A 10,064-nucleotide genomic window follows, 5' to 3' on the forward strand; every position below is an offset into this window, starting at 1 on the left:
ACCCCTCCCCCTCCCCCTCCCCCGCCTCCGCCTCCCAAAGCGTGCCGGGAGTACGGGTGTCGGCCACCGCGCCCGGCCGATTCCTTCTTGTTTTCAATCTTCTTTTCTGCACGCTGCTGTGTGTGAGCATACGTATATCTATCTAGATAGATAGACACATAGATATGGACACACGGACACGTACCTACACCGACGAAAATAATCTAGTGATAAAACTAGACATTTCCATCATTCACACATGTGTATAGGATAGATGTTAATTTTAATGGATGAACGTGTATGACGTAAAAACCCATGTCATTTACATATACCCGTATATGTATATCCTTCGTTTATTATGGATTAACAATGTTCGTGTATTTATTTTCTTTTCTTTTGGGGCCTGCCTGATCTTCTCACTCTGGGCTCTGGTGACCTCAGGCTCCCAAGTAGCTGGGATGGGACTACAGGGATCTCTTAAGCCCGGGAGGCAGAGGCGAACGTGGGCTGTGATCGCGCGCCTCCACTCCACCTGGGCTGGGCTGGGCTGGAGAGAAAACGGTGGATTGTCATCTTCATTACCTTACCTTTTAGCTTTATTCGTACCCTCTTATTTGCTTCTTTATTCTCATGGGTTATTCTAGGTCATTGTCATGTTCATCGTTTGCTTGCTTGTTTCATTGGTTTCCTTCCTTCCCTGCCTTCCCGGCGGGGTCTTCCTCTGCCTCCGTCGCCCGGGATCACCCCAGCCTCGACGATTTCGACCGACCGTCCGACCGAGCGGCCGTCCCGCGTCTCATCCCTCCCGTCCCTGTTCCCTGGGACTACGGGTGTGCACCACCACACCGGGTGACTTTTATGTTCTTCCTCATGTCTCACGTTTTCCGTAGGTAGGGAGGCAGGTATCTGTGTATGTGTGGATGTGAGTGAGATGGGGTCTGGGGTTCTGTCGTGTGGCCCGGGCTGGTCTCGGACTCCTGTTCTCGAGCGATCCGCCTGCCTGCCTCGGCCGCCCGTGCTGCTGCTGTGACAGGCGTGAGACGCTGCACCTGGCTCATTCTATAGTTCCCTGCCTGCCTGCCTGCCTGCCTGCCTGCCTGCCTGCCTGCCTGCCTGCTTGCCTGTCTGTCTGTCAATCGTCTTCTTTTTAGTACGGGTGTGCTCTCGCTTTGTTGTCCACGCTCTGGGCACACGTGATCGCTTTTTAAACTTCTATGATTATTATTATTGCAGGTGTCGTCTCACACGTCGAGGTGATCTCAAACGTCTACGCTCCGGCCATCCTTCCACGTCGGCCTCCCGGAGTGCTGGGATGACACGCGTGGGCACGGTACGCTCTGGTCGTATTTCTCGTGGGTCGGTTCTTTCCGTTTTACGCACGCGGAATGCGAACAGATAAAATTTTGAGACGCGTCTCACCGATCTCTCCCCTCCCCCTCCCCCTCCCCCTCCCCCTCCCCCTCCCCCTCCCCCTCCCCCTCCCCCTCCAGACGGAGTTTCACTCTTGTCGCCCAGGGTGGACTACGATGGCGTGATCTCGGCTCGCTGCGACCTCCGCCTCCCGGGTTCGAGTGATCCTCCTGCCTTGGCCTTCCTGAGGAGCTGGAATGACGGTGAAGCGCCATCGTGCCCGGCTGACTTTTATATTTTTAGTACGGATGGGGTTTCTCCGTCTTGGTCAGCCTGGTCTTGAGCTTCCGACCGTTGGACGATTTTAACTTTCTTGGTGGTTGCTTTTCTTTTTCTTTTTTTCTTTTCTTTTCTTTCCTTCTCCTCCCCCCACCCACTCCCCCTGTCCTCCTCGTCCTCCTCGGCCTCGTCCTCCTCCTCCTCCTCCTTTTTCATCTCTTTCAGCTGGGCTCTCCTACTTGTGTTGCTCAGTTGCTCACGCTGGTCTCCAACTCCTGCCCTTGACGCTTCTCCCCTCACACCCACCGTCTGGTTGTTGAGATGCGCACCTCTTGTAAAATGGAAAAGATGAAAAAAATAAAGACGGAGGTGAAAAGCACGGAGTGAACGTGTCTCTTGCCGTCTCCCGGGGTGTCCCTTGGACCCCGAGAGATGGAGGGAGCTTGGCTGAGTGGGTTTTCGTGGCTGAATCCTCCCGAGGGCCTCCTTCCCTCTCCCCCTTGTCCCCGCTTCTCCCCCGGCCGAGGCTCCCGCCGCCGCCGCTGTGGCGTTTTCCGTAGGAGAGCTGTGGGAGAGGACCGACGCGGCTTCCGGATCTAGATCCCGCCGGACGTCTCTGGCTCGGCGTCCCCCGCCGGCTACCTGCCGCCTTCCGGGGAGCTCTGAGGCGCGTGCCCCCAGCCCCCGTCACGTCCCGCTACCCTCCCCCGGCTGGCCTTTGCCGGGAGACCCCGGGGGAACCGCGTGGACGCTGCTTTCCGACCCTCCGGCGAACACTTCCGCCGGATGCCCCGGGTGGGCCGGATGGGATGAGACTGGACCGCTCCGGACCGTGCTGTTCTTGGGGGTGGGTTGTCGTACAGGGTGGACCGGCGGCCCCGGCGTTGGAAAGGGTGCGCGGGGGTGGAGCTGTCACGTGGGATGCCCTCCTTCCCCTCGGCCTGCCTTCGGCTTCCTCGGGCGTGAAGACGACTTCCCGTCACGACCACTTTTCTCCCCTTTCTCCACCACACGGATGAGACGCATGAGAGGGAGAAACAGCTCCATAGATACTGCTGACCTTCATTTGTGGAATCCTCAGTCACCTACACACAGACAGGTGACTACACGGGGACCCAAATCGGACACCGTTTCCGGGTCCTCATGGTGGGATTCGTCGGTCTCTCTCTCTCTCTCTCTCTCTCTCTCTCTCTCTCTCTCTCTCTCTCTCTCTGTCACACACACACACACGATTTCCGTATCTAGTTCACAAAGCACACTCACTTACCCTTTCCCCGGTACGCAGGCTGAGTGAAACTCACCCCGCCCTCCACCCGTCGGCTGACGAAACCCCTTCTCTATGATGTATGAACGAGACGGTCTGGGCCGGGCACGGTAGCTCACGCCTGTCACTCCGGCACTTTGGGAGGCCGAGGCGGCTGGATCGCTTCAGGCCGGGAGTTCCAGACCGACCGCGCTGGCCGACGCGGCGAAACCCCGTCTCTCTGAAAAATAGAACGGTGAGCCGGGCCTGGTGGCCTGGGCTTGGGATCACGACTGCTCGGGAGACTGGGGCGGGCGAGTGGCTCCGACCGGGGAGGCCGAGGTGGCGATGAGCTGAGATCGTGCCACGGCGATCCGGCCTGGATGACGCAGCGAGACCCTGTCTCGATAGAATCGTAATATTATTAGAAGGTGACTTGTGCCTGGTGATGGCCGCCTGTCGTCGCGGCTGAGAGGCTGCGATGAGGAGAAGATCGCTTGAGGCCCCGCGGGTCGAGGCTTCGGTCGGTCGGCCGTGACCCGCTGTATCCTGGGCGGTCACCGGTCGAGGACATAGGCCCCCTCCCCGTTTTCCTTTCTTTTCTTCCCTTCTCTTTTCTTCTCTTTTCTTCTTTCTTTCTTTCTTCTTTTTCCTTTCCTTCTTCCCCTCTTTCTTTCATGCCTTACTGCCTTCCTGCCTTTCTTCTTTCCTCCCTTACTCCCTTCCTCCCTTCCTTCTTTCCTCCCGCCTCGGCCTCCCAAAGTGCTGGGATGACTGGCGTGAGGCACCGTGCGTGCTTGGCCTAAAGAGACACCCTTTGAGAGTGAGACACGGGGAGCGCCTCCCGGTGATCTGATGGACTGATTGATTTAGAGACGGCATCTCACTCTGTCACCCCGGCAGTGGTGCCGTCGTAGCTCACTCACTGCAGCGTGGACGTTCCTGCACTCGAGCGATCCTTCCGCCTCAGCCTCCAGAGTACGGTACCCGGGACCACGGGCACGCGCCACTGTCCCCGGACCGTTTTTTTTTCCCCCCCACCCCGAGACAGAGTTTCGCTCTGGTTGCCTAGACTGCGGTGCGGTGGCGCGATCTTGGCTCGCCGCAACCTCTGCCTCCCGGGTTCGAGCGATTCTCCCGCGTCGGCCTCCCGGGTAGCTGGGATGGCGGGCGGGCGCCGCCACGTCTGGCTGATGTGGTATTTTTCGTGGAGGCGGGGCTTCTCCGTGTGGCTCGGGCTGGACTCGAACTCCCGACCTCGGGTGATCGATCCGCCCTTCCCGGCCTCCCGAAGTGCTGGGATGACGGGCGTGAGCCACCGCGCCCGGCCTTCATTTTTCAATGTTTTTCCACGGACGGGGTCTCCTCGTTTTGTTGCCACCCTCCTGACCCGGCGTCTCAGAGTGCTGGCGTGACGGGCGTGAGCCACTGCGCCTGGACTCCGGGGAGTGATTCACGACCACGACCGCTGGACTGATTCTTTCTTTCTTTCTTTCTTTCTTTCTTTTCTTTTCTTTCTTTCTTTCTTTCTTTCTTTCTTTCTTTCTTTCTTTCTTTCTTTCTTTCTTCTCTCTCTCTCTCTCTCTCTCTCTCTTTCTTTCTTTCTTTCTTTCTTCCTTTCTTTCTTTCTTTCTTTCTTCCTTTCTTTCTTCCTTTCTTTCTTTCTTATTTATGGATGGATGAATTCTTTTAGTATTGATTTGTGTATTTCTTTTCAGACGGAGTCTCGCTCTGGGCGAGGAGAGGCGAGGCGCATCGCTTTGGAAGCCGCGGCACCGCCTTCTGAAGCCCCATTCATATGCACAGAGCCCTATTCCCTTCCTGGAGTTGGAGCTGATGCCTTCCATAGCCTTGGGCTTCTCTCCATTTAGAAGCTTTGACAGGCGCAACCCCACCCAGAGGCTGGCTGCGGCTGAGGATTCCTGGGTGTGCTGGGGCTGGAAAGTGGGTCCCCTATTTTGGATACCTCGGCCGAGACATCCCCGGGCCCCCATCGCTTGCTCACCCTTTGAGATCCCCAGCCTCCGCCACCTTGCAGGCTCACCTCTTACTTTCATTTCTGTCTTTCTTCCTTTCTTGCGTTGGAGGAGGGGGTGCGGGAATGAGGGGGTGTGGGGGGGGAGGGGGTGCGGGGTGGGGACGGAGGGGAGCGTCCTAAGGGTCCATTTAGTGTCATGCCTATTTCACCACCACCACCACCAAAGATGAAAACAACCGTCGGCTAAATACCACCTGTTCTCATCTACAACTGGGAACTCATAGATGAGAGTTCTTGCGTGGGCAGAACGAGGGGGACCGGAGACGCGGGAGCCTACTTCAGGGAGGAGGGGTGGAAGGAGAGACAGCTTCGGGAAAAAAACAAAACACGAAAACTACCGGACACGGCGCTGAGTATCCGGGTGATGAAATCATCTGCACACTGAACACTGAACCCCCCCCCCCACCCCGTCACAAGTTTAAGTTTACCTATGACATAACACTCTTGCACATGTGTCTTCGAACAAGAAATAAAAGTTAGAGGGGAGAGGGGAGAGGAGGAGAGGAGGAGAGGAGGAGAGAGGAGAGAGGAGAGAGGAGAGAGGAGAGAGGAGAGAGAGAGAGAGAGAGAGAGAGAGAGAGAGAGAGAGAGATTGAGAGATTGAGAGAGAGAGAGAGAGAGAGAGAGAGAGAGACAGAGAGAGAGAGAGAGACAGAGAGAGAGAGAGAGACAGAGATAAAACGAAACACCCGAAACACTAACGTTCACTGACAGTGCAGCATTTGGGCCTGTTCTTTCTTTTTTTTTCTTCTTTTCTTTTTTTCGGACTGAGTCTCTCTCGCTCGGTCACCGAGGCTGCGGTGCAGTGGCGCTCTCTCGGCTCACTGAAACCTCTGCTTCCCGGCTTCCAGTGATTCTTCTTCGGTAGCTGGGATTACAGGCGCGCACCGCCACGGCCGGCTGATATTTCTATTTTTTGTAGACGCGGGGTTTCTCCGTGTTGGCCACGCTGGTATCGAACCCCTGACCTCAAAGGATCCGCCTTCCCGGGCCTCCCGAAGTGCTGGGACGACAGGCCTGAGCCGCCGGGATTTCAGCCTTTCAAAGCGTGGGCCCTGCCACCTTTCGCTGCGGCCCTGATGCTCAGAATGACGTGTCCTCTCTCCCATAGGTGGACTCCTTGAGTCCCCTATGCCGTTGCACTCTAGCCTGGGCGGCGAGAGCCAAACTCCGTCCCCCCCACCTCCCCACGCAAAAAGTAAATACATACATAAAGAGATAAGTAAGTAAGTACATCGATAAAATCTCTACACATCACCTAGAAGTGTGTGTTCCCCTGAGTGATTTCTGAGAAATGGCACTGTACGCTGAACGCGGTGGCTCACGTCTGTCCTCCCGAGGTCGGGAGCTCCAGACCAGCCTGGCCAACATGGTGACACCCCGTCTCTACTGATAACGCGATACTGAGTAGGCCACGGTGGGGCGGGCACCTGTCGTCCCAGCTACTCGGGAGGCTGAGGCGGAAGGAAGAGTCGCTTGAACCTGGCAGGCGGAGGTTGCGGTGACCCGAGATCGCGCCACTGTGCTACAGCCTGAGCGACAGAGTGAGACTCGTTCTCCAAATAAATAAATAAATAAATAAATAAATAAATAAATAAATGAGTAAATAAAAAGTAAATGAAAGAAAGAAAAAAAGAAAAGAACAGAAAAGAAAGAGAAAATGAAAGAAAAGGCACTGTATCGCTACTGGGCTAGGACCTTCTCTCTTTCTATCTGTTTCTCCCTGTCTCTCCCTGTTCGACTCTGTGTTTCTCTCTGTGTCTCGTTCTCTGTCTGTCTGTCTGTCTGTCTCTTTCTTTCTCTCTGTCTCTGTCTCTGTCTCTCTCTCTCTCTGCCTGTCTCACTGTGTCTGTCTTCTGTCTTACTCTCTTTCTCTACCCGTCTCTCTGTCTCTCTCTCTTTCTCTACCCGTCTCTCTGTCTCTCTCTCTCTCTCTCCCTCCCTGTCTGTGTCTCTCTCTCTCTCTTTCTGTATCTGTTTCTCTCTGTCCATCTCTGTTTTTCTCTGTCTGTCTCTTTCTCTGTCTGTCTGCCTCTCTTTCTTTTTCCGTGTCTCTCTCTCTCTCTCTCTCTCTCTCTCTCTCTCTCTCTCTCTGTGCCTATCTTCTTTCTTACTCTCTTTCTCTGCCTGCCTGTCTCTCTCTCTCTCTGTCTCTCCCTCCCTGTCTGTCTCTCTCTCTCTCTCTCTCTGCCTATCCTCTGTCTTACTGTCTTTCTCTGCCTGTCTGTCTCTCTCTCTGTCTGTCTCTCTGTGTCCGTATCCTTCTCTGCCTGCCTGTCTGCCTCTCTGTCTCTCTCCCTCCGTGTCTCTCTCTCTCTCTCTCCGTCTCTCTCTCTTTCTGTCTGCTTCTCTCTGTCTCTCTCTGTCTGTCTGTCTGTCTGTCTCTGCCTCCCTCTGTCTGTCTCTCTCCCTCCCTGTCTGTCTGTTTCTCTCTCTCTCTCTTTCTCTGTCTCTGTCTCTCTCTCTTTCTGTCTGTTTCTCTCTTTCTCTGTCTGTCTGTCTCTCTCTTTCTCTGTCTCGCTGTCTCTCTCTCTGGGCCTGTCTCTCTGTCTGTGCCTATCTTCTGTCTTACTCACTTTCTCTGCCTGTCTGTCTCTCTGTCTCTCTCTCTCTCTCTGTCTGTACCCCTCCCTCCCTGTCTGTCTGTTTCTCTCTCTCTGTCTCTGCCTCTGTCTCTCTCTGTTTCTGTTTCTGTCTGTCTCTCTCTGTCCATCTCTGTCTTTCTCTGTCTCTCCCTTTCTGTCTGTCTCTCTCTCTCCCTCTCTGTCTCTCTCTGCCTGTCTCTCTCACTGTGTCTGTCTTCCGTCTTACTCTCTTTCTCTGCCTATCTGTCTGTCGGTCTCTCTCTCTCTCTCTCTCTCTCTCTCTGTCTGTCTGTCTCCCTCCCTTTCTGTTTCTCTCTCTCTCAGTCTCTCTCTCTCCGTCTCTCTCTTTCTGTGTTTCTCTCTGTCTCTGTCTGTCTGTCTGTCTCTCTCTCTCTCTCTCTCTCTCTGTCTGTCTGTCTCTCTCCCTCCCCGTCTGTCTGTTTCTCTCTCTGTCTCTCTGTCTCTGTCTGTTTGTCTCTATCTCTCTCTGTCCATCTCTGTCTTTCTCTGCCTGTCTCTTTCTTTCTCTCTGTCTCTGTCTCTGTCTCTCTCTCTCTCTGCCTGTCTCTCTCACTGTGTCTGTCTTCTGTCTTACTCTCCTTCTCTTCCTGTCCATCTGTCTGTCTCTCTCTCCCTCGCTTTCTGTTTCTCTCTCTCTCTCTCTTTCTGTCTGTTTCTCTCTCTCTCTCTCTCCCTGTCTGTTTCTGTCTTTCCCTATCTGTCTGCCTCTCTCTTTCTTTTTCTGTGTCTCTCTGTCTCTCTCTCTCTCTGTGCCTATCTTCTGTCTTACTGTCTTTCTCTGTCTGTCTGTCTTACTCTCTGTCTGTCTCTCTCCCTCCCTTTCTGTTTCTCTCTCTCTCTCTCTCACTCTGTCTCTCTCTCTCTTTCTGTCTGTTTCTTTCTCTCTCTCTCTCTCTCTCTCTCACTGTCTCTCTCTCTCTTTCTGTCTGTTTCTCTCTCTCTCTCTTTCTGTCTCTGTCTTTCTCTGTCTGTCTGCCTCTCTCTTTCTTTTTCTGTGTCCCTCTGTCTCTCTCTCTCTCTGTGCCTATCCTCTGTCTTACTGTCTTTCTCTGCCTGTCTGTCTCTCTCTCTGTCTGTCTCTCTCTGTCCGTCTCTGTTTGTCTCTCTCTGTCTGTCTGTCTGTCTCTCTCTCTGTCTGTCTCTCTCCCTCCCTGTCTGTTTCTCTCTCTGTCTCTGTCTCTGTCTCTCTCTCTTTCTGTCTGTTTCTCTCTATCTCTCTCTGTCCATCTCTGTCTTTCTATGTCTGTCTCTTTCTCTGTCAGTCCGTCAGACCCCCCGTGCCGGGGAGGGCCCTGCCCCTTCCACGAAAGTGAGAAGCGCGTGCTTAGGTGCTTAGAGAGGCCGAGAGGAATCTAGACAGACGGGCCTTGCTGGGCTTCCCCAATCGGTGTATGATTTCGGGAGGTCGAGGCCGGGTCCCCACTTGGATGCGAGGGGCATTTTCAGACTTTTCTCCCTGTCACGTGTGGCGTCCGTACTTCTCATAGTTCCCTGATAAGCTCCTCGACTTAAAAAGAAACGGTGAAGGCCGGGCGCGGTGGCTCACGTCTGTCATCCCAGCACTTTGGGAGGCCGAGGCGGGTGGATCACCTGAGGTTGGGAGTTCCAGACCAACCTTGCCAACACGGCGAAACCCCGTCTCTACTAAAAATACAAAACTGAGTCGGGAGCGGTGGGGCAGGCGCCTGGAATGCCAGCTCCTCCGGAGGCTGAGGCGGGAGAATCGCTTGAACCTGGGAGGCGGAGTCTGCAGGGAGCCGAGATCGCGCCACTGCACTACAGCCCAGGCTGTAGAGTGAGTGAGACTCTGTCTCTAAATAAATAAATAAATACATAAATACATAAATAAATGAATGAATGAAAAAATAAATTCTTTTCTGTGCTGACTGACATTTGCGGGCATCGGTTGTCTTCGGGCATCACCTAGCGGCCACTGTTTCTGAAAGTCGGGGAGACACGGAGGGAGGTCTCGCCGACTGCACCGAGCCTGGGGCAACTGGTTTCTCGCTCTCCCTTCTGGAGGCCCCTCCCTCTCTCCCTCGTTGCCTAGGGAACCTCCGCCCTGGCGGGGGCCCTATTGTTCTTTGATCGGCGCTTGAGTTTTCTTTGTGTTTTGGTTTCTTGACCGCGCATAGACTCTCCTACTTGGGCTTTAGGAAGGGTCAGTTTAATTTTCAAGTTGCCCCCCGGCTCCCCCCACTACCCACGTCCCTTTACCTTAATTTAGTGAGTCGGCGAGGTGGGTTCCCCCCGAAACCCCCACACCCCGCCTCCCAACACCCTGCTTGGAAACCTTCCAGAGCCGCCCCGGTGTGCCTCCGTCTTCTCGCCCCTTCCCCCACCCCTTGCCGGCGATGATCTCATTCTTGCCAGGCTGACATTTGCATCGCTGGGCCTCAGGCCTCACTCAGTGGCCACCGTTTGTGAAGATGGGGGCGGCACGGTCCCACTTCCCCAGAGGCAGCTTGGGCCGATGGCATAGCCCTTGACCCGCGTGGGCAAGCGGGCGGGTCTGCAGTTGTGGGGATTTTCCCCCAGCTTCCCTCCTCAGGCCTCCCTTCCTCCCTCC

At 54.8% G+C, this 10,064-nt stretch overlaps 1 long non-coding RNA gene across 1 annotated transcript; it reads left to right on the forward strand.

The window, feature by feature from the left end:
- Nucleotides 1-769: 769 nt before the first annotated feature.
- LOC129054021 (uncharacterized) lies at nucleotides 770-1,987 on the forward strand. Its single transcript, XR_008518726.2, has 3 exons — nucleotides 770-828; nucleotides 1,213-1,309; nucleotides 1,470-1,987. It is a non-coding gene; the product is annotated as an uncharacterized LOC129054021 (long non-coding RNA).
- The last annotated feature ends 8,077 nt before the right edge of the window (nucleotides 1,988-10,064 follow it).

The sequence above is a fragment of the Pongo abelii genome, chromosome 22, assembly GCF_028885655.2.
Source record: "Pongo abelii isolate AG06213 chromosome 22, NHGRI_mPonAbe1-v2.0_pri, whole genome shotgun sequence".
Taxonomy (NCBI): domain Eukaryota; kingdom Metazoa; phylum Chordata; class Mammalia; order Primates; family Hominidae; genus Pongo; species Pongo abelii.